The sequence below is a fragment of the Prionailurus bengalensis genome, chromosome C2, assembly GCF_016509475.1.
Source record: "Prionailurus bengalensis isolate Pbe53 chromosome C2, Fcat_Pben_1.1_paternal_pri, whole genome shotgun sequence".
In the NCBI taxonomy this organism is placed as follows: domain Eukaryota; kingdom Metazoa; phylum Chordata; class Mammalia; order Carnivora; family Felidae; genus Prionailurus; species Prionailurus bengalensis.
This window is the reverse complement of record NC_057350.1, coordinates 97667471-97694485: the sequence shown is the minus strand read 5'-3', so window position 1 is coordinate 97694485 and position 27015 is coordinate 97667471. Positions and strand designations below refer to the sequence as shown.

Below are 27015 nucleotides of genomic sequence, written 5' to 3'. Positions count from 1 at the left end.
AAAATGAAGGAATCAAAGATGGCTGTAAGTTCTGAGCCAGGGAGCCTAGAAGAATAATAGTATTATTGAAAGAAATGGGGGAGCCTGGGTGGCTCAGTCGGTTGAGCGTCCGACTTCAGCCAGGTCACGATCTCGCGGTCTGTGGGTTCGAGCCCCGCGTCGGGCTCTGGGCTGATGGCTCAGAGCCTGGAGCCTGTTTCCGATTCTGTGTCTCCCTCTCTCTCTGCCCCTCCCCCGTTCATGCTCTGTCTCTCTCTGTCCCAAAAATAAATAAATGTTGAAAAAAAAATTTTTTTAATAAATAAATAAATAAATAAGAAAGAAATGAATAAGTTGAGCAAAGCAATCTTTATGAATTCACTTTTATATATAATTAAAATAAAAGAGATAAAGTATAGTTGATTTTTTTTCTATGTGTTTTCAGTAGCAATTGTACAAGAACAAACAGAAGAAACATTGCATTGGATCTTCCTTTGTTACTTATTTTTGAAGATTTATGAGATCAGACAATAGAAGGGTATATATTGTGTAAAATTTCCTTATCTCCTTTTGGTTTTACCTTCTTTTTCTTCTCCCTGATTATGAGTTTTTCCTAATGTTGAATCTGTCCATGCATGCTGGACAAGTGTCATACACATGGAACCTAGCCAAATCCAACTCTAGAAGGGGGGTGGGGGACACAGAGAAAGAGAGAGGAGAGAGAGCTAGAGAAAGGAAGGGAGGGAGAGAGGGGAGAGAGAATATGGGTAATTGAAGGGTGAGTAAATTTCATCCCCTTCCCATTGATGAGTTGTAAGCACAGCCTTAAAGAAAGCTCAAGATAGGAAATGAGAATCTATTTTTTGCAGTCAAGCTTAGCTCTCACACACCTCTCTCAGGTCATCTCTCTGGACAGATGACAATTTTAGCATTTAAAGAAATGCATTTGCTTGGATTACATGGTCTCTAAATGTAAACCAAGTACTACTTCTTGATATTCAGCCACAAAAATATTAACCATCTCCAACCATGGAAGAGAAACAGGTTATACTGGACTTCCTAAAAGACAGTTCTATATTGTACTTTATGGATCATCTAAGGAAAATTTCCAAATATTATATTTCACTGACTTTAAAACTTAACTTCTTCTTAAGATGTTAACCTACTATATATATATATATATATATATATATATATATATATATATATCATATTCTCTCTCTTTTATTCCCTTTCTCCTTCTTTTCTTCCCCTGATTTCCTCATACCCACCTTTGTCATACATTCCCAGGACTTCAACCATTAAGAGCTATATGCGGGGTGCCTGGGTGGCTCAGTCAGTTAAGCATATGAATCTTGATTTCAGCTCAAGTCATGATCTCACAGTTTGTGGGATCTAGACCCACGTAAGGCTCTGCACTGTCAGCATGGGAGGATTCTCTCTCTCCCTCTCTTTTTTCCCCTCCCCACCCTCTCAAAATACATGAAATAAACTTAAAAAAAAAAAGAACCATGTGAATCACTTTCCATAGATACCCTTATTTACTTAAACAATTTGATTGAAAAACCATTCTTGCTAAATTTAGCTTGAATCTGAAGTTTGAAAGCATAGTTTTAGGTGTTTAGGGTATTAGAGGGTTTTGGTGAAATCTTTGTAAGACTATAGCTCATCATAGCAAATAAATTTTATCTATTTGAAGATATTTTACATTTTAGTATGGATTTTTCTAGATGACTTATAGAGAGTGGCCTTTTATATATTCATTTATCTATATGGCTAAACTATTGTCGATATTCATCTCCATATAATTTTTTCTTGTTTTCTAATTCTTTGCTCTCATCTCCTTCTTTAGTCTTGGGGAAAAAAAAAATGACCTAGAGCATGTCATTTATTACTTATTCTTAAAGACAACATAGCCTTTTGACACTTCTATTTTCTAGCGTGCCTTCCTGGATTTTATGGTTTGGATTGTGCTCACATCTGTGACTGCAAAAATGGAGCCAGTTGTGATGCAGTGAATGGACAGTGCATTTGCCCAGCAGGTTTCCATGGCAGCCAGTGTGAAAAAGGTATAGCCAGAGCATTTTTAGACATATGGGAATTCTGTGTGACCATGAGATCTTTCCAACTGAGGGCCAAAATACAAACTCCAATTGAAAACATGGAATAATCATCTAAACTTCCGACTTGGACATTAAAGAGACAAGAATTCATTCTACGCCAGTATAGTTGTTCTTTCTGATTTTGCTTCTGATTGATCAAAATGTTTTGCCTCCTATAAATGAAATTGTTTAATATCTCAAAACATCACCAACGCTGTAACTTTTTTTTTGATATTTTTATTTATTTTTGAGACAGAGAGAGACAGAGCATGAGCAGGGGAGGGGCAGAGAGAGAGGGAGACACAGAATCTGAAGCAGGCTCCAGGCTCCGAGCTATCAGCACAGAGCCTGACGCGGGGCTCGAATTCACGGACTGTGAGATCATGACTTGAGCTGAAGTTGGACACTTAACTGACTGAGCCACCCAGGCACCCCAAAAGCTGTTAGCTTTTAGTGGACAAATGATCTCCCTCTGAATGAAAAATATTTCATTAAATGTTTTTAAAAGACTATGTTGGGGGGCGCCTGGGTAGCGCAGTCGGTTGAGCGTCCGACTTCAGCCAGGTAACGATCTCGCGGTCCGTGAGTTCGAGCCCCGCGTCGGGCTCTGGGCTGATGGCTCGGAGCCTGGAGCCTGTTTCCGATTCTGTGTCTCCCTCTCTCTCTGCCCCTCCCCCGTTCATGCTCTGTCTCTCTCTGTCCCAAAAATAAATAAACGTTGAAAAAAAAAATTTAAAAGACTATGTTGGGTTCAATGGAATTGAAATAAATATAAGGGTTTTATGAAAAAATATTGAAAGATGTGAATTGGGCTTTTATCACAAGAAAGTAGTGGCAGCCATGAACGTGGATGAATAGATGGAGGTGGGAATTTGGGCTACTCAGTTTGAAACAAAGTATTATAAAGTCCTAAAAGACTGATCAGCCTACTTCTAAACAATACCAAACTACATAGTTCTTAGTAAACAACTCTAAGTCCAATTTTACTCTCTATTATGTACAGTCTTGTGCATATCATTACAACAACCATGATAATAATACTATAATATATAATATAATAATTGGACTTTATGTGAACCAAAATTATTGCCTCTTAAAAAGATTTATATATTAGTCTCATACCATATCCTCATTTGTCACTAGAGCCTTATATATAGTATTTCTTGTCCATCCTTTATTCATTTATTATTTAGTGATTCAATAATGTGCTCTTGTTATGTGCCTGATTCTGCATTAAAATGTGGGAATATAGTGGAAAACATAGAGCTAACAGTCTTCTGAGGAGATACACAATAAATAGCTTTTTAAGGAAAAGTATTAAAATGCCCTTAGTTAGTGGACTCAGTCTCTTTCCTTAAATTCCTATCTTCAAAAAGCTTACCCACATTCTGACAGATATAAACCATTGTCGAAATATATAGATTTTAAGGCCTGAATGTGAAATCGTGTATACAATGCAGCTTCTTTCTGAAAATTCCAAAACTTCCCTCCCTTCTTCTGACCAACAAATATCAGTTTACCATCCCATTTTGTTAGTTGGGACTTAATCTTGAGGAAATTGTATTTTTTTTTAATTTTTTAATATGTATTCATTTTTGAAAGAGAGAGAGAGAGAGTCAGAGAGTGCGAGCAAGGGAGGGACACCGAGAGAGAGGGAGACACAAAATCTGAAGCAGGCTCCCGGCTCCGAGCTGTCAGCACAGAGTCCGACATGGGGCTCAAACTCAGGGACCATGAGATCATGACCTAAGCTAAAGTCGGATGCTTAACCAACTGAGCCACCCAGGCACCCCGAGGAAATTGTATTTTAATCTCAATTTAAGTGCATCAGTGAAAGCTCAGAGGGTTAATTTTTCAGTATTCCTTGGTAGAGTGTTCACTTGGAATGTTCGGAGGCAATTGCCATCAACTTTGTGACTGTGAATGAGAAAGTTCCGGCCACTCAGTAACTGGAAAATACTTCTACCCACCTGAGAAAACTGGAGCCACATGTGATGCTGGTATGAACCGAAGCACCTCATGATGTCCCTCTGATTCATGGTTCACATGGAGATATACAGACGTTTTCATACTAAAAACATTACTAAATTAGAGAACATTGCCCCACCACTGCTTGTCACCTTGCCTTAGTACAATTAACCAGGGTATATAGCTGTTACATCACAGGCACCCAAATCCAGCACCACAGCTGAGACAGGGCACATTGTAAGTACCTCAGAGTAATCCAGTTAAATACCCTCATCACAAAAGTTATTCAGAGAAATAACTAAAATTAGGGCAATTAAGGTACGATCCAAATAGTATTCTTGAGAACCGAGTTCCCACCTACTCATTGTAAATTGAGATGTATCCTTTATTTTCCATTCCACTCACAAGAATGACCTGGAATGTAAAATCCTAAATCTTCAGGGAGTGTCTTAAGAAGAGGAGAAAGTAGATTGAATGGATCCTTGATACATCACTTGCTATTTAACTTGATGGATGTTTACTAGATGAAAAGATTTTATATATTTCACTATAGCCCTGAAGGACTGACCCTGCCACAAATTATGATCCAAAGTAGAGCATTTAATCTCAGAATTTACTTTCCTCCTTGCCAGGAAGAAGGGTTGAGGCTACATATTGCTAAGATCATTTCCAGCACTAATCTATGATTCTGTAACTTGGAATTTCAGTAATGCTGAGAAAACCATAGTAACAGGCTATAGGAGAGTACTTCTTACGCAGCGTCATCTCCCCCACTCCACTTTGCTTCTAAGAAATAGTGGGGGGAAAAAAGCTACTTTTTGGAATGCCTTGCCCCATCTTAAACACTTTGCATGCATTCATTTAATTCTTACCACCACTCTATGAGGTTGTTGCTATGGTTATTCCTATTTGACAGATGAAGAAATGGAAGCACAGAAAGGTAGTAAGTGGCAGAACCAAGATTTGAACCCAGGCAGACTGTTTTCAGACTTTGGGTAATACTATTAGTGGTCAATACTGTATGTGTGAGTATCTGTATACAGGCCAGAATAAGGAACCTCCAGTAGCTCATCAAGAGTGTTATGTCCTTTCCTCTACTTTTTTCTTCCCTTTCTATAGACTTTGAGACCAAGGTAAAGGGGTTATGAATACTGACTTGGAACCTTATGGGTTCTTCCAACTCAGGCACTTGTTGATACGGGCATTGCTTTCTTGCAAAGCTGCTTCATTTAAATGTCTAATCCTTGTGTTCTGCTGCACTGCAGGCTTGTGAATTGAGCGACTGTCTATTTGTCCATCCAGCACATGATAGTCTGTAGCAAATTTTTGTTGAAGGAATTCTGGCTTCTCTTCTCTGCATTCTTCACGGGGTCATGGTAGACAAAAGTCCTGGAACCTTGTCATATCTAAGCTAAATATGTCAGGATAAACATTTACATAACATCTTGGTGAAGCCACAGCATGCATGTCACCAAGGAAATGCTCAGGAAAGGCAGAATGCTTGTAGCATTTGTGGTTTGATCTAAATATCGAGAAAAACCACTAGTGTTTATTGAATGCATACTATGTGCCAGACGTTTTAATTTATGCTAGGTGCCTTTGCAATCATAGGAATTGCTTTTGGTTCTCTATCCGCGTTGTCTAACATGCCTTGTCCATTAACCATAGGTGGTTATTTAATTTAAATTTGGTTTGATTTAAAATTCACCTCAGTCTCACATTACATTTCAAGTGCTCAAGTGGCTACGGTATTTGATAACACAGTATAGAACATTTTTGTCTTTGCAGAAAGTTCTATGGGACAGCACTCAGAAGTGGCTTAATGCTAGCCACTAAACCAAGAGAGCTGATGGAGAGGCTGGAAATTAAAGCCTCACTCTATGGACTTTGCATGGACAAAATTCCTGTATCACATAGGCTCTTTCATCCCCAAGTAATTACCACGTGACAGTGGATCATGTGTACTAATGTGTCCATTCTCAGTGGGCACTTCAAGGCCCCTCTTGTCACGAGCTCTTTGGGATACCCACAGCCTACACAGATGTACTACAGGGTCTTTTATTTGCATTTTTATTTTCAATTAGGCACAGTTCATCTGTGATATTAACTGTGAGCAGCTGTGTCTATGCAGGCACTATAAAGATAAAAGACCTCATTTTAATTTGAACTCTGGTAAAAGACCCATTAAACAGCCATAATGTTAATTCATAAAAGAATGTAGCAGCTTTTTATTGGATTATTTCCCCACCCTCTTGGTAAATTAACATTTGCAGACATTCAAACAGATGTCTTAAATACACATCGTTATTAACATGAAAATGTGGTATTTTTATAAATTAAAATCAGATTCTGAGCTGCTCAGGAGAGATCCTGATTCATAACTCCTTTACAAACAAGAACACTTAGGTCTTACCACCAAACTTCCTCCCACACACTGGGCAGAGGTGAATGTGTTAGTTTGAACAGAATTCTTTTTTTAACTTCATAAAGTTTGGAGTTTTAAAGAAGAGATTCATTTCAGAGCAGCATTTACATCACCTCCAAAACGCCTTTACCTACCTGTTGTACCTTCCTTTAGGAAAGAGTTGAATTACTCTATCAAAGCAATTAATTACAAAATTGATTTCTCAGTCTCCATTTATACCGTATTTAAAATCTAAGTAGTTAATTACTTAAGGCAAGAGCTCTAAAGCACCTCTTAAGCAATCTTCATTGTCCAAGAGAAAAAAAAAATCCAACTGCTCGTGGTAAATTTAGGTTGAATCTCCAACCCAGCAAAGAGAATTTTGAGGTACTAAAGAAATGTTTAACAAAATTTTGCCTACAGACTCAAGACTTGCTCTAGTATCCATTTATCTGTCGTCTATCATCTATCCTCTATCTATCCACACACAATTATATATATGTTATATATTTTTATTATGTATGTTATGTATTTTTTATCTATGTTTTATATTTTTATTATATATATGTATATATTATTTTTTTTCTAAATTTTCCACTTTCCAGTGTTCTAATTTCTTATTTGGTCTTTCTTCTATATGTACGCTTGATACTTTGTCCTTCTACATAATAGTGGAGAATGACCAAAGAGCAACAGACGAGAACTTAGAAATCCAGCTCCGCCATTCACCTGGGATATAACATGTACGAAGATTTCTTAAGCCACAGCGAACCTTGGCTTATCTCTTTCCAGAATGAGAGGGCTTACCTCACTGCCTTGCCTACCTCACAAGTGTTTGTTAGAACCAAATGAAATAATGTATTAGGAACCCATTTTGTAAACTGCATAGAGCGAGGTGACTGTTACTACTACAAGTTAAATTTCTCTGATCCTTAAATATTGGTAAATTTATTTAATTCCTAGTCTTGCCAGTGTGACTGGAAAGTATGAGTCGATTTTCTGTTTCCATGGGCTGGACTGGGCTGGACTTTCTCCCTAACCTCACAATCCTTCAGAGACAGAACCTGTTAATTCTCTGCTAATTCTCTTCTGGACTAATACCAAACACCCAGACTGGGGTGTGATATTTGAAGGCCCCCTTTTAGTCCATCTTTAGTTATTTTAATAAAACATTAACTCTTTTTATCCCTTCCTTTTATTCTTCCACCAGTTGTAATCACAACGCAATTCAATTTAAACATAGTTATATCCCTTTAGTACATATAGCAGGATTTCACAGAGTTAAGTATACAGGAGATCTATGGCCCTTTTGATATATTTTAAGAGATGAAAGAGTTGAATTTAAAAGCATTTCATTTTCAACAACATAAGCTCAAATGATTGTGTTTCAACCTAAAGACAAATTTCACATATTGCGTATTCTGAGCAAGTGTTGCCTTGTTCTGACCTCAAGACAACTAATCCATTTTCCCTGGGTCCCTCAGAATGCCACTGTTGTAAGCTCTATTGAACAATCTAATTCTGAGAAGGTACTTTAAAAATGTAAGCTGCTGTCCTGCCTTCTCCTCTTTTCAGTTTTATCACTAACTTCCTTGACACCCCCAGCTTCCTCCTGTTTTCCATTAAAGTCCTTACTTTTATTATATAACATTCTAGCATGGGAAAAAGATACCACATGGTTAACCAGAATTCTTTACAAGTCTATCATTATCCTATTCGTTTCCAAGAAATAGTAGTAAAAAGACTGTGTGATAAAAAAGCATATTTGAATTGCCCTTATTTTTATTTTTCCCCCTCACAGAATGCAGGTCAGGCCAGTATGGATCGAACTGTGCTCTGAAGCGTCAGTGTACCCACAGAGCTCACTGTAACTCTCATGTTGGAAGCTGCACTTACCCCTCAAAGAGAATGGGTTCAACGTGTGAGGAAAATGATTTGGGCGAGCCTCAATAACCAAATACTAGCAGCTTTTCAGTGGATGAATAGAATGTTGCCAGGGTTCACCCATGGTTCATCATCTTAACTTTGGCAGAGAAATGTACTTACTCAACAACTATCTTCGGCCCAGCTTCGCCTGTCGTGAGGTGAAAAACAGGACGTTTCAACTTTATGGCTTCCAAAGACAAGTTCCATTCTCTAACCTACCCTTCCCAACTGCTTTTTGCTGAAGAACATGCCCAAGAAAAAGAATGTTTTTTCAAGACCCCAATCATAGTAACATTTTGGACTAATAAATAAAACTTTTTTTTTATATGCACAGGCGGTATTTAAATTTGGAATGAAGAACTGCTTCTCAGTTCAGGTTGGACTGCACTGAAATATTCACACCTATTCACCGAAGACCTCAGTGGCTATTAAGTAGCTGGATCCTCTTTAGAAATGTCTAGAATTTCACCTATTTATTCTCAGTATCCTGCTTCACAGTTCAGTCTGCTTCAGATTGTTAATGTATTGTATTTCAAACATGACTTTTGGTGTGGGAGACCATTAAGACGAAGCCACATAAAAATCAGTGTAAAAGTATGATGTGCACACTTATAATGAATCATCAAAATGTTTAGTGGTGTTCTCCCCATCAATGGTCAGCCTACAGGAAAAAAGTCAGTGAGCAAGGCAAGTTCTTAGCCAGCCCTCGGAGACAGATTTCCCATAGAGAAGGGCCTGCTGGGAATTAGGCTTTTAATCCACATTGGTATTCTTCACCCAAATTGCTCATCAACCAGGTAGGTTCCACGGCTGACTATTTGTAAGCATACACCCTCTGATAAGCCCAAGAAAGATCTAACGTTAAATATGATTGTATTTCTTCTTCTCAAGTAGTTTATGAACTACTAAATCTAAAATGTCAAACTCCTGGTTAATTCACATTAGAAACAATAATTTTCTTTATTGGAAGTGCTTTTCTCATGTTATCTCTATTTGATTGGGATAAAAATAGAAAAAAAAATCAGACTAGATATTTGACTTAAATATAATGTCTAGAGTAGCTTGTGAATCAAAACTGATTTAGGATAGAATTTACTGAAGGATTTATTAAACATACTTGGTGTTATCAATTCAGTATGGTTTCTGATGTTTACTTACATTTCTTATATCTCAGCACATTTAACAAATCTATAGCATACATAGAATAGGCCAAACTTAATGTTTTTAAATGCTATCAAGGACTTGATAAGTAACACTTTAAGAGATTATTCTTTTTTTAATTTTTTTTTAACATTTATTTATTTTTGAGAGTGAGAAAGACAAAGCATGAGCGGGGGAGGGGCAGAGAGAGAGGGAGACACAGAATCCGAAGCAGGCTCCAGGCTCTGAGCCATCAGCACAGAGCCTGACACAGGGCTTGAACCTGGGAACACTGACATCATGACCTGAGCTGAAGTCGGATGCCCAACCGACTGAGCCACCCAGGCGCCCCTTAAGAGATTATTCTTAAATTTGGCTTAGTCTTAATAGAGTCATGATGACCTTATCTTTTTTTTCCCTCAAACTACAGTATTTGGAATTAAAGTTTTATGTTTATATTTAATTTCATTTAAACTATTTTTATCAACTCAGTTGAAAACTATGAGCATTCTGAGTACTTGCTCATTTTCTTTACTTTTTTTTTTTAAGTGTCTCTTGGCTATACCTATCTGACCTGCAAAGAGAATAAGATATAGAAAAACAACATTCTCTTTTGGGCTGCCATCCACCGCTGGACTCCCTTCATTTCAAGACTTAAAAAAACAGTGACTACAGAGAAAAGAAGCAAGAAACCAGATTTCTCTTCCTTACTAGAGATGTTATCTCCTAGTAAGACAGGCAAGAAACTCTAGATTTGGCAGGGTAAAAAAGAGTAAGACTTCTTTTGGTTTGTTTCCTTATGTACTGCTTAACTTTTTATAAATGTGAAACCATGTGTGTAAAATGCTAAACACAGTTCTTGGCAAATGTCAGGCGGTCCATATATTATCTTCTTTCACCTCCTTTTCCACCCCAAGCTCTAAAACAAATTTGGAGAGTGGGCAAAGTCAAAGCATGTGCTTGTACTTGCATAGTCACGTGACCCATTAAACAAATTGAGTTTCACTTTCCTTCTTAGACCAGTCAACAGGAAATAATGCAAGTGGCTGTTGCCCCATTTCTTTACAAAAAAAATTGTAGGTTGTCTTTCATATCAAAAAAGAAAACAGAGACATGTTTAAAGTCTGGAATATTTTCATCTTTCTTAAGTCATCTTGAATAATGTTGATTTAGGTGGTACCCTGCAAAAGTTAGTAGTCATATGGTAGGTCATCCCTCCTAAAAATAGTCCAGTCCTTCTGCTTGAGAACACTAGTAGATATCTGAAAATCATTTCAAGCAATACCATTTCATTCACGGACCAATATACCATGAATGATAATCTTAGATAATTGAATAACCAGAAAACTCTAAAATAGAATTTTCTTGCAAACTCATACAACAGAATTTAAAAATTCATTTTTTAATAACTGCCATTTTAGAATGCTTCAAATTAAGAAAATAATGCATAATGACCTAGATTTTTGAACAAATAAAGTATATTTTTTTATATTTATAAGGATTTAACTGAGTTTTCCACATGTAAACGGTTATTCTGGTACAGTGAAGGGTGATTTGGCTTCTAAGAAATAACTTGCACAAAATTATAAGGAGTTCAACTATTGTTTAATGTTTATTTATTTTTGAAGGAGGGAGAGACAGAGTGTGAGTGGGGGCGGGGGCAGAGAGAGAGGGAGACACAGAATCTGAAACAGGCTCCAGGCTCTGAGTTGTCAGCACAGAGCCCGATGCGGGACTCGAACCCACAAACCGTGAGATCATGACCCGGAGCTGAAGTCGGAGGCTCAATGGACTGAGCCACCCAGGCACCCCAGGAGTTCAACTGTTGTTTAAAATGACGCATGGGGGCACCTGGGTGGCGCAGTCGGTTAAGCGTCTGACTTCAGCCAGGTCACGATCTCGCGGTCCCTGAGTTCGAGCCCATGTCAGGCTCTGGGCTGATGGCTCAGAGCCTGGAGCCTGTTTCCGATTCTGTGTCTCCCTCTCTCTCTGCCCCTCCCCCGTTCATGCTCTGTCTCTCTCTGTCCCAAAAATAAATAAACATTGAAAAAAAATTTTTAAAAAAATGACGCATGATTGGGACACCTGCGTGGCTCAGTTGGTTAAGTGTTTGACTCTTGGTTTCAGCTCAGGTCATGATCCCATGGTTTGTGGGTTCCAGTGCTGCATCAGGCCTATGCTGACTGCGTGGAGCCTGCGTGGGGTTCTCGCTCTCCTTGTCTCTCTGCCCCTCCCCCCTCTCAAAATAAATAAATAAACTTAACAAGATAAAATGAAGCATGATTTAGCAGGCATGTCCTCCTCACACTAAAGTCCAACACTGAATTAGAATCATTGTCATGAGGAAGAAATAATTTATATTACTCTTCTTATTTCTCCTCCGTATAGAATCTGCCCTTGGAATTTAGAAATTCTGACCCCAGAAAGAAACTCATCTACCCATTATACCCGTTTACAAAAGTGCCTATGCTGAGATAGTTCAGGCTCTTTCACTTGAAATACAAGATCAGAGTGGGGATTATTATGCTTTTCTGCAATAATATAGCTCAAGTTTAAAGAAAAGTGAGCAGATGTATGGAAGTGTGCTGGCTAATTTGGACTTTCAATCCAACATGCCTGGGATATACCATTTCAGTTTAACACCTAACTTTCCCCCTGCTTTTTCTAACTTCTACACTCATTTATTGAGTTTTCCAGATGAGACAGCTATTTGACACAGGTTAAATTATTTTTAGAGAACTTGGAAATCATTCCAAGAGTTAGTGGCAAGAATGGCATTTCCTTTGTTAGAAATAGCAAAGAAGGTTTGGCTTCTCCTGGGCCTCTTTCACCTTGGTTTCTCCAGGACCTGGTAATACAGATGTAGCAAGAATTTAAAAAAGCATTTTGATGAAGTGAACAAATAATAGCAACTGTCTACACTCCAGGAGTTATGTATGCAATTCAGTTGAAATAACTTTTCATGTTTCTATAATAGAAAAAAAGTCAAAGTAGCTGAGCTTTTAAAATACATTTCAAAGCGATTCCAAAGTTTTGACCGTTTTAGCCAATCATGTGATACTATGTTCTATTTTTCCTGCTTATATTTTATTTGTTCTAAATAAGAGATATAAAACCCAATAATTAAGGTTCAGGAAATATATTTCAAAGCAGTAGATACCTCTTTTTTATATTCTTACAAATTCATACTCTTTCATCTCTAAATCTTCTGTCAGGATTGTATGAAACACCAGTTCATCATTCTTCACTTTAATGTTTGTGTGCAAATAGCTCAAATTTCAAAGAATATTAATTAATTTAATGTTTATTTATTTTTGAGAGAGAGAGAGAAGGGAAGGGGCAGAGAGAGGGGGAGACCGAATCCCAAGCAGGCTCCATGCCATTAACACAGAGCCCAATGCAGGGCTCGAACCCACAAACCGTGAGATCATGACCTGAGCCAAAACTAAAAGTCAGACACTTAATGGACTGAGCCACCCAGGTGCACCAGTATATTAATTAATTTAAATAATGAATATTAACATTTTAATTAATATTCTTCCACTGGATATCTTAAAAATGTAGAGAAAGTTTAATCATAATGCCTCGACTTAAAAAGGACATAAAGATATTGCCCAGCTTTCATGAGACACATTCTCAATAGCCCATTAGGCAAAAAGATTCATGTAAAGATTTGAATATTAAGTGCTTAAGTGTTGACAATATTGGTCTCTTGAAATGTAGAGTATTGGTTTGTGAATAAAATTCCATATGTAGGATTTGGATGGATATAGTAGCAAATGATTAACACGAATAATGAAGTTGTGACTTATTAGTTATCTAAATGCTCAACTGGTGATATTTTGAATCATTTACTGAGTACTTTCATTAGTGTCAGTTTTTAAACATTGCCTACAAAGCAACTTTCTGTGTTTTAACTCTATCTTGAACTGCCTAACTCGCTCAAAAGAATTTATTAAGTGTCTGCAACACTAGATACTGTTAGAGGCATGAAAAAACCAGTAGTGAACGAGATGGATGTGGTCCCTGCCTTCATCAACTTACAGTCTAGTAGGTGACATTAGCCAAAGAGACCAATGTTTTTCAACATTCTTAGCTTTGCAATGAGTTTTATAGTTCATCAATCCTTTTATGGTTCACTAATCCTTCTCTAAGTCTATTTCTCACAAATTTGTTAATTCTCCTTTATTAATACATGCTTTGATAAGTCGGATGTATTCCACCTAACCTTAAAAATCCACACAGCAGATTTTACTCTTAATGCCACTACAGGAAATGAAATATTTTTTTAAAAAACTTGTGAAATGCCATTTTACATTTTTAGAACACTGTATTATTTTTTGCCATGCAAAATGGAAGCCTCCTTTCAAATCTGTTAGTGCAACTGTAACACCCCGGGGATTTAGGGAGTGGAAGCACAAGGAAGAAAAAGAGTATTTCCCCTTATTCTGACAACTGTCGTATAGTTCACCATCCACCACCGTCTTCTCTTTTGGCCAGGACAGTGTTTCCTGGTGATAGAGGAGGGTTTTTAGGTGGTTTTTCTTTTAAGAATCTGCTTTTATTACAAGGCAAGTCATTCTCTCAAGCATTAAAAAATATCTTGCTTTTTAATAGTGCCTTAAAACAAGATTAAATTATTCATTTACTTTTTAAATTGTCGCCAATGACACACGATATGAAATTTACCATCACCGTTTTTCAGTATCCAGGTCAGTGTCATTAAGTACATGCGCGCTGTTTTGCTCTAATCATTAAGGATTATTTCTTTTAATGTCAGAAGAATTACCTGATGCCATTTGAGTAACAGGTACAGTCCCCAGTACCACAGCTATGGTACAGAGGCTCCCAAGGCCCTGGGGCCTTAATGCAGCATTTCCCAGTGAGTATCCCATGGAATGCAAATTCATAGTATTTAGGAAGGAGAAAAGAGGGAAGAGAGAGAATTCCTTGGGTCTTAGAGTAAAAAACAACACCAACAACGAGGAAATTCTGTGCTAAACAAATAAATAGCAGATTGCACTGCCATACTTATTAAGAACTCTAATATTCAATTGTGATTTGTGAATTTTCAGTAGGAAGACATAGTATGCAAAAAATTCCAAATTGTTTAACTAGGAGTCCCTTTTTTCAGGGGTGTTTTGAAAAACTAGTATCCCAAGGAGCACCTTTGGTAAAAAATGGGAATAAATACATAATTGAGTGATCCCTCGGAAACATCCATGATCTGATACCATGATCACACATTTTTATGGTGTTTCTAGTAATTGCCTGAGAGAATTCTGAGCAAGGCCTGTATTACTTTATAGTTTCTCATGGATTTGCTATGAGCCAGTATTTCTCGAATGGAACTTGGGAAATGCAAAGTAAAATGTTGATAAAGCTCTTTTGAAGACTTCTGCCTTTCTTGCTTATCTGATTAATATGTGAAATTGAGTCACTTTTAAACATTAAGGACAATTAGGAAGAGGTGAAATAAATTGTATTCTTTTTAAATGAAATATTATAAAACTTTTATAGGAATATGTATTAGAAAATAAAAGACCAAAGTTTTACTAACATCTGGGCATTTTATAGTAGTTTTACATACCATATCTTGAATAACCCCTGGGGATTATTTAAATGATTTAAAAATTCCAAAGAGAATGTTTAGTAGCATACTGGAATGAATATAATTCCTTTTTGAGAATCACTAAATGGTTACATAAGTCCTCGTCATATCATAATTGAAGTGTATAAATTCTAATACTACAGTTATTATGATCTAAGTATTATTTGCTAATGATCCTTATATCATTTATTAAGTGCTTAACATAAATTAGCCCCAGCTCTACATGCACACACACACACACACACACACACACACATAGGCCTATTTATGTTTTTGGTAAAAGGTTGTGGGGAATTTCCTTTTGAATTATATATTTAAGACTGTTTTGGTTAAAACTCTTTAAAATTCCACATTATTACAAATGAATGTGCAGTGTGGCATTCAGAAAAACCATCTTTCTCTCTAACAAAAGCCTCCAGTATTACATGACTTTGATATATATATTTACATTTTAAATTAATAAATAGTGATACGAATCAGTTCACATAGGATCAGGCAAAAATAACCTTCTATTCATAATTTGAGATATTATAACCTAGCTATATTACATGTCAGAAAACCAAGCAAAACAAGGGGGCAACACTTAAACAGAGTATAGAATCTTGCATTACTTGGAATCACAGAAGCACAAAATTGGAAAATACCTTAAAGCCCCTCTAGTCTTTAAGTTTTATAGACAAGGAAACTGAGGCTCAGAGAATTCGGTCCCACAGTGAATACATCACAGAACCAAGACTCTCTTGTCCTATATCCTTCGTGTTTTGCTTTTTGGTTGTTACCTTTTCTAAATTTTTTTTTCAACGTTTTTTATTTATTTTTGGGACAGAGAGAGACAGAGCATGAACGGGGGAGGGGCAGAGAGAGAGGGAGACACAGAATCGGAAACAGGCTCCAGGCTCTGAGCCATCAGCCCAGAGCCCGACGCGGGGCTCGAACTCACGGACCGCGAGATCGTGACCTGGCTGAAGTCGGACGCTTAACCGACTGCGCCACCCAGGCGCCCCAGTTGTTACCTTTTCTGAGACACGTGAGAAATTCCTTTAGCTAGAAGGGTCAGTGAACTTTGCTTTACAGAAATCCCTTTGAATTCTAGCTGTAATACCATAGAACTTTCAAACTTGCAGTGCCCCCCTTTTTTTGGATATTCACACTGATTCTGGAAGCAGTAGTTAGATATAAATATAAGGAATGGAAGCCAATAACAGGTCCATGGTCCTGGTGATTTCACGGTGTTCCAAGAAAAATAATCTGAATTTTAAAGGTTTTTATATCTTCTTTACCATATATTATCCAAATTTATTTTGAAAGACTGTTTAGCCTACATATTTTAACTATTTTATTTTGCCATTGCTATCACTTTCTATAATGAATAATAAGCACAATTCCTATATTTAAGCCACATATACATGAATTCTTCATTTAAGTTTATCATATAAGTGCCAAAGAAACCTCTAAAAAGTATTTTTGGTTGCTGCACCACTTGTAACCATAAGGAAAAGTTGCATTAATGTGTTTTTCCCCCATTAGTGTGAAAGCACTTGGGATTAAAAACCCCAGAGATATTGGGGTGCCTGGGTGGCTCAGTCAGTTAAGCATCTGACTTTGGCTCAGGTCATGATCTCGTGGTCCATGAGCTCAAGCTCCACGTTGAGCTCTGTGCTGACAGCTCAGAGCCTGGATCCTGCTTCGGAGTCTGTGTCTCCCTCTCTCTCTGCCCTCCCCCGTTCATGCTCTGTCTCTCTCTGTCTCAAAAATAAATAAACGTTAAAAAAAATTAAAAAAAAAACCCAGAGATATCAATGCATCAATTCTATATACATTTAATTAACCAAGTGTACTGTCTGATACTCAAGAATTCAAAGAAATTTAGAATATACATAAATATATGCATATATGTATATATATATACATATGTACTCATATATATATATATATATGTATATATATATATACACACATATACTTCTAAGGCAATGCTTATCAACATTGATCAGGAAGCAGAACAAGTGAATATCATGGTACTCAAAATGGTATATGGATTAGTGGAATATTCAATCATACTACATGAGCTGGAATCAGAACTATTTAGAAAACTATAACTTCTATTATAGGTATATAAAACAGAAATCTTAAACATGGGAATATATGACACCAAAAACATATTAACTATTCTATTAGGCACAATCACCTTTCTCAGAAATTCCATCAATACATATTTTATGATACTTGGACATTCATTTTGTCAGACTCAACAATTCTTGGACATCAGTTTTTTAAAAGAGAACTGTTATTGATCAAAATGTTAAAGAAAATCCAATCAAATGTGAACTTGGTAAATGACTGGCCATATTCAACTAAACAGTGGAACCCTTCTCCACATTTTCAGCACACCATTGTAGAGTTTGAGAACTGTTGTCTCAAAGTCTATATTATAGTTTACTGATCAATTATTTAAATAATAGGTAAATACAGTGACTGTATTTCAGTCTATAAATGTATAAGTTTTAAAAATAGAGAACCTAAAACTTTATTCAATAATGTACTTTTTTTTTTTTTTTTTCAACATTTATTTATTTTTGGGACAGAGAGAGACAGAGCATGAACGGGGGAGGGGCAGAGAGAGAGGGAGACACAGAATCGGAAACAGGCTCCAGGCTCCGAGCCATCAGCCCAGAGCCTGACGCGGGGCTCGAACTCACGGACCGCGAGATCGTGACCTGGCTGAAGTCGGACGCTTAACCGACTGCGCCACCCAGGCGCCCCAATAATGTACTTTTTAAAACAAACTTGGGTATATAAAAATCATGCCTCTTTTAAATAAATACTTTATGATATTTTTGTGATACTGTATGTTAAGAGTCACAAGCATCTTCGGGTGCCTGGGTGGCTCAGTGGGTTGGGTCCAGATCTTGACTTCAGGTCAGATCATGATCTCACAGCTAGTGGGTTCAAGCCCCGCGTCAAGTTCTGCACTGACAGTGTGGAGCCTACTTGGGATTCTCTCTCTCCCTCTTTCTCTGCTCCTTCCCTGCTCATGTGCGTGCGCGTGCGCACATGCTCTCTGTCTCTCTCTCAGAATGGGTAAATAAACTTTACAAAAAAAAAAAGAGTCATAAGCATAACTGAAATATGCCTTTTGGAATGAATTGTTTAAACTTGAGAAATCAATAGCTAGTTATTAAAAAAAAAGGTTAGATAAGTCTGATATTTGTTGGCTCCCCATCATTTGATTTGACAATGTCAGTTGTCAGTTCACTGGAAGGTATGATGTCTTTTCCACTCTGATTACTTGAAAGTATTTGTTGTAACAAATTAATCTTTTTGAAAGACTTTTCCTTTCCCCTTTATCTCCTTGGTCTAGTCTTGCATTTATAGGTATTTTTCTCTTGGATATTTTATCCTGATTTCTTTTTTTTTTCTTTCTTTGTAAACAATAGTATGTTATCTTTCCTAACTCACAGGGTTGGTGCCAAGTTATTTATTTATGAGGGAATATTTCTTAGACATTAAAGTATTGTGTGTATGTTATTATCCTTTTTATCATTATTTAATCAAGCAAAATGCAGTGAGTCAACTGGCTCAGTGTATAGATAAAGTAGTCTTAACAGATGTTTTTTTTCTCAAACATCTGATTGTGTTTATCTTTGGGTGATGATAATAATTACATAATTAACTAGTGACATTTATCAAGTTCTTAATATATACCAGACACTATAATAAGCATTTTTCAAACAATTTAATTAATCGTCACAATAATTATTTGGTAGATATGGGCATGTATCTGAGTTTTCTTTTTAACGGTTGAGAAAGTTAATACCAAAAAGAATCAGATAACTTATACAGGTCCTATGGCTCTTAAGTGGGACAGAGCTCAGGTTTGCCTGATTCTGGGAGCCAAGCTCTGGACTATATTATGCATGCAATTTTGAAACACTACCATATAAGATGAAAATCTATAGCTGGAAATTTTGGAAGGTAATAGAAATTTGGTGAATCCAAATAAGAGTGTGTTCATACTACAGATGCTGATTCAGACACATGGATTTAGTCACATTTTCAACCACCATTATTTTGCTGTATGAAAAATGCATTTGTATACTCTTTTGGAAGATGTATATTAGAAGTTTATAAATAAATGGTATCTCCGGGTGGTTTTGACTTTATACAAAAAACATTCACAGTAATTTCAGCTGCACCTTGTTCTGTCCCAATTCCCAACCAGATTCTTAAAAATCAGAATAAAGGGGCGCCTGGGTGGCGCAGTCGGTTAAGCGTCCGACTTCAGCCAGGTCACGATCTCGCGGTCTGGGAGTTCGAGCCCCGCGTCGGGCTCTGGGCTGATGGCTCAGAGCCTGGAGCCTGTTTCTGATTCTGTGTCTCCCTCTCTCTCTGCCCCTCCCCCGTTCATGCTCTGTCTCTCTCTGTCCCAAAAATAAATAAGCATTGAAAAAAAAAATTAAAAAAAAAAATCAGAATAAAAAAAAATCTTTGGGTATTCTAAGATATTGCATGCTTTGGTTCTTCACTTACAACAATATTTCCAGATAACTTTTGTCCCTACTTATTTGTCCACTTAACATCAGGCTTTTGTTATGGACATTCTTTGCTGGGGCAAGGACATCAGGTTTTCTTTTCACATTTTTAGGTACATAATACTGTTTCTCAGGACTCACAGGGATAGAGCTTACATTCTTCATTTTAAAACTTTTGACAATGACTCTTTGCACCAAGAAATCCATCATCTATACCATCCCCTTCCTACTTAAGTTTCTACATCCATTCCACCACGTGCCCTCGAGCCACAATGAAGAATTGCTTTACCTCTGAACTCACCATACCCCCATACCATTCTGGCTGCTCAGAATGCTCTTTATTCTCTGCATGGTGAATTATTCATCCTTAAAAGATCATTCAAAGAGTCTTACCTAATCCTCCACCCCCACCCAAAAGCATACAGAAGTTTTCTTTTCAAACTTCTACAGCACAGAAGCTGGCACATAATGGGAGAGAAACAATGATTTATGGAATTGTCAACAGCATTAAAAATGAATTAGAGACTGATCTACCTGTCAGGAGGCCTCTTCTCTCTTAGAAAATTTAGAGCTCCTTGTTTAAATTTCAAACACTCATTTCCCTTGTGGCTATTATTGGCTTGGACCAGCAATAGCCAAATGAACATATGTGGACAGTAGATGCCAAATAATGTGATTTTATTGAAATATGCATGTGGCTTTTTTGTTGGCGGGAGAGTATACTGCTATCCCACCATATATACTTAGTTCAAAAAATGCAGCATAAGGAAAAAAACAGATCCCATCTGCCAGGCAAAATAGCTATAAAGTGGAGAAATCAGGTTTTTAATGAATCCATTGAGAGTGACTTGAGTTATTTTTTAATGTAAGAGCAAATAAACTCTTGAGCAGAGCTGCATAGCCATGTAGTATTCTTTTAATTTATAGCTAGGCCAAGTCCAAATCCTGGTTTTAGCTAAATTAGAATGTTCCCAGAAGAGAGAATGATTAGACAATACAAGCAGGCTTATATTGGCCTCCTAAAATTTGGCTCACGGTCTAAAGGCACTAGAATTCCATTCTCAATTCAAGACATGTAAACACTTCTCTACATATTCATGAGACTCACTACACAAGTTGGCTGGATTTTTCTGTTTTCTTTAGCGCATATCCGCAAAAACAAGAGTGTTGCTCTCCCATATTCCAGTCTGAAGGAGTGTGGGATAAGGGCAAACACCTGTTCTTTCTTCTTTCTTGGCCAGTATTTTCTGTCTCCATTTTTGGACTTCCATTGTGATCGATGCTTTTTTTTCCCCCCTTTTTTACTCATGGGATTATTTGAAATATAATTCATTCATAGGATTTTAATGGTTAACAAAGAAAGATCCTCTATTGATAAAAATTAATGATGAGGTACATCATGTGAAGACCAAGACATCATAAACAATCAGAGGTTTTGGGGGCTTGTCACTATTAAGATGTATTGTTTTCCTTAATATTTCACAGCATTCTCCTTCATAGCAGGATGGAGAACTCTGCAGAAACATGACTTTGAATCTCACATGAGTCCTGTACCAATTGAGTATCTTGGATAGGGGTTTAATATGTCTACCCCAGGAAGTAATAGCTTTGTGATCCAAGCAATACTTACTCCTTTGTTTGTTTGTTTATTTATTTATTTATTCATTCATTCATCCATTCATTTAATCCTATTAATGAATTTGTTTATTTTTTTCAAGTTTTTATTTAAATTCTAGTTAGTTAACATATGGTGTAGTATTGGTTTCAGGATCAGAATTTAATGATTCATCACTTACATATAACACCCAGTACTCATCCCAACAAGTGCCCTCCTTAATATCCATCAGCTATTTAGCCTATCCCTTATCTGAATAGAGAGGGACAAAGTTCTTCACTCAAAGTTACAAGGAGATTAAATAAAAATAGATTGCAATACTGCACCGTATAGATTCTGAATAAATAGAAGTGGAATCTGCAGTATGCAGTCTATGTAGTCTATGTAGACTACATCAGTTTCATCTGTTAATAGCAATACCATTGACAATAATAATAACAGCACTTTCCCACTGAGTACAGAAAGCTGGCCTAAGACTGTATGTATATTAGTTCTGTAACTCCTGCAATAGCCCTTGTGCAGTTCCTCTTGTTATTTATATTCTTTTATCTGTAGAGAACAAGTCTACAGTCTCACAAATACTGTCGTGTACAGGACAGCATTTCCCAAATAAAAAACCAGAACATGGGAAGTGACCGTGGAAAGTTTAACATGATGGATTTGAAATTAGAGGCTTTCTCCGAAAATAGAGAATTAAGAATTACAGTTCTCCCTTCTATGACATGTCTTTATATTTCAGAAGAAAAGTAAAAAAAAAAAATCACATTTTTAGTATTTATCAAGGGAACATTTCCAGCGGGCTCAATCATTCCTCTGATATTCATGCCTCTGAGTAGAGTAAGTAATCTAAATATCGAAATTACCCAGAATTCTAGATATCTATATTCTGTTACTTTTACTAGCAGATAAATGACTATTGGTGTTTGGAACAAAGTTTCTGATACTATTTGGCTGGTCCCTAAAAGAATGGTATTACAAAAATATTTGCTTTCTACCTAAAGCCAAAGAAAGGTGAGGAGGTCACACTCACTAAGGATCACAGAAGTGGCATCCTGAATTAGGAAGGAGACTGAGATGTCTGGGAAACTGATCACAGATTTTGAGTAAAATGGTATGGAAATTGATGAAATAGAGAAAAGACTGGATAATATGGGTCATTTCTAAATCTGTGATCAGATGAGCTGTAGAAATCTGATCCCATCCCATTTTACTCTTTGTTATTTTTCTCAAGTCCCTGCAAACCCCAAGCCACGGAAACCCCACCTTACTATTTATGGTACATAATTGACACATTGTGTCATTGTGACTTAGAGGAGTCACTATATTCTGTAATTTCTATTCTACTTATATCAGGCGTGTTATCATGAGGAATTGACTGCTCCTTCAGCATTGTGCTCAAGGGCAATTTGCCCCAGTGACTCCTTGGAAAATGCTGGACTCAGCATTTTCAGTCACTATGGGAGGAAAGTGAGAGTGGGGAAGGGGGAAGAACGGAGAGGAAAAGAAAAACCAAGACTTATGACCTCTAGAGTCTTGGGCAAATATGTTAGCAATGTTTAAAGTAATTGAATCCAAGGGTTGAAAGGACCTTAAAAACCCCATATTCTTAGTCTTCACTCAGCATCATTTTTAAACTGTGTGATATCCATCCAACTTCTTCTTGAATATCAGTTTGTTCCCTTATTGTTAGAAATGTCTTTCTTAAATTAAGACAAGTGCTGACTCCATAGAACTTCTAGTCTTTGGAAAATAAGTCTTGATACTCCTCTACCTGACAGTCTTTCAAATGGTTGGAGCCAGCCTTCATGTTTCATTACTCTTTTTTTTCACCAGGTGAAAAATCATCAGTGTTTTCACAGCTCCTGATATCATTTGCCAGCCCCCTCTGAAAGAGTCCCAGATTCACAGTGAGTCCTTTTCACGATTGCCAAGTTGTAGCTGTTGTTTAAAATAATTATTATATAAAGCTTATTGTTTCTCTCCTAATTGTTTAAGTAATATATGCTTATTGTGGCAAATCACCCATAATCTCACCCCTGAAATAACGACCCTTTATGTTTTCATGTACTTCCTTTCATCTTTATATATTTTAAATTGTTTTATAAAATAGATTATGTATACATTTGGAGTCCTGCTTTGTTTCTCATGTTAATTTCCTACCTCCTTAACACTCTTTGAGAAGATGTCTACAGCAATTCATCCTAAATTTAGTATTTTAAATAATATCCTGATAGTATCTTCTTCTTGACCCCTTTACCCTAAGTGTCTTCAGAAATTCTTTTTGAAGCACTTAGTCAACATCAGGACTATGGGTTTAAAGACTTGTAGCAACTGCTAGGTAATCATTGATGATAAAGCACTTCAAGTACAATAGAAAGCCAATGTTTTTTTTTTAGAAAGTTGGTTTAAACTGGGAACACTTCTCTCTTTGTTGACCAAGTCTTCCTTCTTGAAAAGACACTTCTGAAGCAGATAAAAAAAAATTGTACTCTGTTCACAAGGCATTTAATCTTTGTATTCTTATGGTGACAAACTGAGTTGCTATTAGCCAAGGAGACTGTCTCTTGATGACAGAGGTGAATCCCCAGTGAAAGGAATCAAGTAAAGGTGAGGCAGAACAAGGCTTTGTAACCATAGTTACTTTAAGTCTAAGATTATAAACATATTGCCTCCATTATGAAAGATGCATTAACATTCCTTTATGTCCAGTCTTAGAAACCTTGTTATCAAGGCTAGCCTGTTTACTTACTTATCTCTTAAGAGATGGCTAGGCTTAATTAACACTTAAACATTAACCTTGAAAATAGTCCTAGAAAGTGATCAGGGAGGGGGGGATAGAACTCTTTGAAAATGGGATGGAGTGATCTCAAAGAGATACTCAAATTCTAAGAGAAGCAAAGACTTTATCTTATGAGCCTCTTCAAGAATTTGTTTTTGCTGACCCAGAAAATTCTGGAAATGACCTCCTATGTCTCTATTCATGCACCTGAATGAAGTGAAGGGTGAAATGGGGGTACTTTAGAAAGCAATCCCTAAAAACAAAATTGCTATGTACTTTGCAGCTAATCATTCATCTAGTTGTAGCAGATGTTTTCTTGTAAATGGTAGAAAATATTCACCGTAAACCACTGGAATGATTAATATATTCATAACAATAAAGTAGAATGTTCTTTTATGACTAGGCTGTCACCACATTTGGGAAACTGCTGCCTCAGATTTTTTTTCTGCCTTTGTAGCAAACATCCTGACAACCACACAATTTTAGTTTTTGCATGAGAGGCTGGCTATTGCAAACCATTACATCTATTATAGATGTAATGTATTGTTTCTATATCCATGGAGTTTTTGAGATGAAGATTCTGATAGAAATTGTCCCTACCTATGCATAATAAATGTCCAGGGTAAGAAGTTTTCAACTGGCATTCCAAAAGTTTTCTAAAGTCTAACATTAGCCTTATTTGAGATCTTTTCTAAAGTGCCTTTTTCCTTTGTAAAGCAAGGAGAAACTTTACTCTCACTCAAAGCGGGACTAGATCACTTTATGTGATAATCATCTCTAACTTGACTTCTAATGCTTACTTGAATCTTATGCATATTGCAGAATTTAGCTTAAACATAATTTTCTCAAAGAAACCTGTTTTTCTGCACTAAATTAACTAGCCTACCACCCACTACCTGATCATATTTTATACCTTCACAGTGTCCTAAATTTCTTCATGTGACCTAGCAAATTTGTAATTCTCTTACTCAATGCCTATACTCTCCACTAAGTTTAAAACTATGTCAAAACAGAGACCTAATCTGCACTTTCTCATTGCTGTTTTCCCGGAACCAAAGATAGTGCCTTGTACATGGCCAGTCTTCCACAAATATTTGCTGAATGAATAATATTGATGCATTAAATATACTCTATTGGGATCCTTGAAGCATGAGCTTTCCCATAATATCACTTAACTAGTTTTATCTGAGAAAGGAGATGGAAGTGGAACTCCATATTTTGAAATGCAAAATCTAGAATGTCTGGATTTAAGCATATTCATGGTTAGTGAAAAAGTCTACCATTTTGGGAAAACTCAAGGATTTCTCCCTTTCTATTCTCTATCATACCCCAGGAGGAGGATAAATATGAAGAAAGGGCAGTATTGGATCATACACAAGGATATAAAACCCTCCATGTGACAATGAAAGGGGTTAAATCATCTTGTGATCCAGTAAAAAATTTCCTTCATACTTGGGAATCAATTTTCATGCTCTTGGTAATTGATAATACATGCTATAGTAAGAGAAAAATTAATGGCATATGATCAGAGGAAACCTTTAGAAAGTATAGATTATTATTTCTATTTATTTGCTTTGTTATAGATTAAACCACTAATACTGTTTTATTTTGTTTTAAAGAGAAATTATATAGTAACATTTTTAATTTCTTCTTTGTAGAGTCTCCTTATTTTCAGGGTACTGAAATAGCTATTCCAGGTAATTACAATGTATACTGAGGAGAAGAGACAAATCTCCTTTGCAAAAATATTCCAAATATTTTATGTAGGTACTCTACCCCAAAGGAGGTGGAGCATAACTCCCCATTACTTAAGTATGGGTTATGAATAGTGAATTCTTTCCAAAGATATCATACACATGGGGTGGGATAGAATAAGTTTACAGTGAAGAAATCTTACAAACACTACCTCAGCGGGGTGATCAAGGTTGACATCAGCAGTGATAAGTCATGTTGGTGATATGATGATGTGATGAAAATGATACCTTATTTCTTGTGATCTTCCTCCTAAAACTTACTGTCCCAATCTAATCATGAGAAAAACATCAGCCAAATCCCAACAGAGGGATGTTCCACAAAACACTTGACTAGTACTCCTCAAAATCATCAAGCCAACAACAAACAAGGGAAGTCAGAAATTGTCATAGGAGAAAGAAGCATATGGAAACACTACAACCAAATGCAATATGGTATCCTCAACAGGCTAAGACACAGGTAAAAATTAAGAAAATCTGAGTGAGGTGTGCACTTTAATTAATAGTAATGTATCAATATCAGTTCATTAGTTGTTACAAGTGTACCCTACTCATGTAAGATGTTAATAAAGGAAACTGTGTGTGGGAATTCTCTGTAGTATATCTGCAATTTTTCTTTAAATCTAAAATTGTTCTAAATTGAAAAGTCTAATTTTTTTTAAATGACTCTTTCAGCCTTAGAAATCTTATCAGACTAAAATTCTTGTGGCCACAAGTTGAATCCTATTTATTCTGGTTGTTTCTAAAAGAGTAGGATTGTATTTGTTTCTTATGGCTGTCATAACAAAGTATCACAAACTGTGTGACTTACATAACAAGATTGTCTCATAGCTCTGCTAGATACAAGTCTGAGATCAAAATGTCAGCAAGGTTGGTTCTTTCTGAGGGCTGTGAGGAAAATTCTGTTCCATGCCTCTCATCTAGCCCCTGCTGGTGTCTGGCAATCTTTGACATTCTTTGGCTTATAGATGCAGTGCCCTGATCCCTGCCATTATCTTCACACAGTGTTCTCCTTGTGTGTGTGTGTATCTGTCTCTTCCCAGGTTTCCATTTCAGAAGGGTACTAGTCATATTAAATTAGGTTCTACACTAATAAGCTCAACTTAACTTGATCTACAAAGACTTCATTCTCAAATAAAGTCACATTCACAGGTACTGGGTACTTTCAAGATTTCTTGGAGGGATGCAATTTAATTCATAAGCCAATC

At 36.6% G+C, this 27015-nt stretch overlaps 1 long non-coding RNA gene across 1 annotated transcript; it reads left to right on the top strand.

The window, feature by feature from the left end:
- The first annotated feature begins 324 nt into the window (after positions 1-324).
- On the top strand, positions 325-25533 carry LOC122491757. The gene is made up of 4 exons (XR_006299436.1): positions 325-517; positions 1920-2048; positions 23111-23184; positions 25390-25533. It is a non-coding gene; the product is annotated as an uncharacterized LOC122491757 (long non-coding RNA).
- Positions 25534-27015: the final 1482 nt, after the last annotated feature.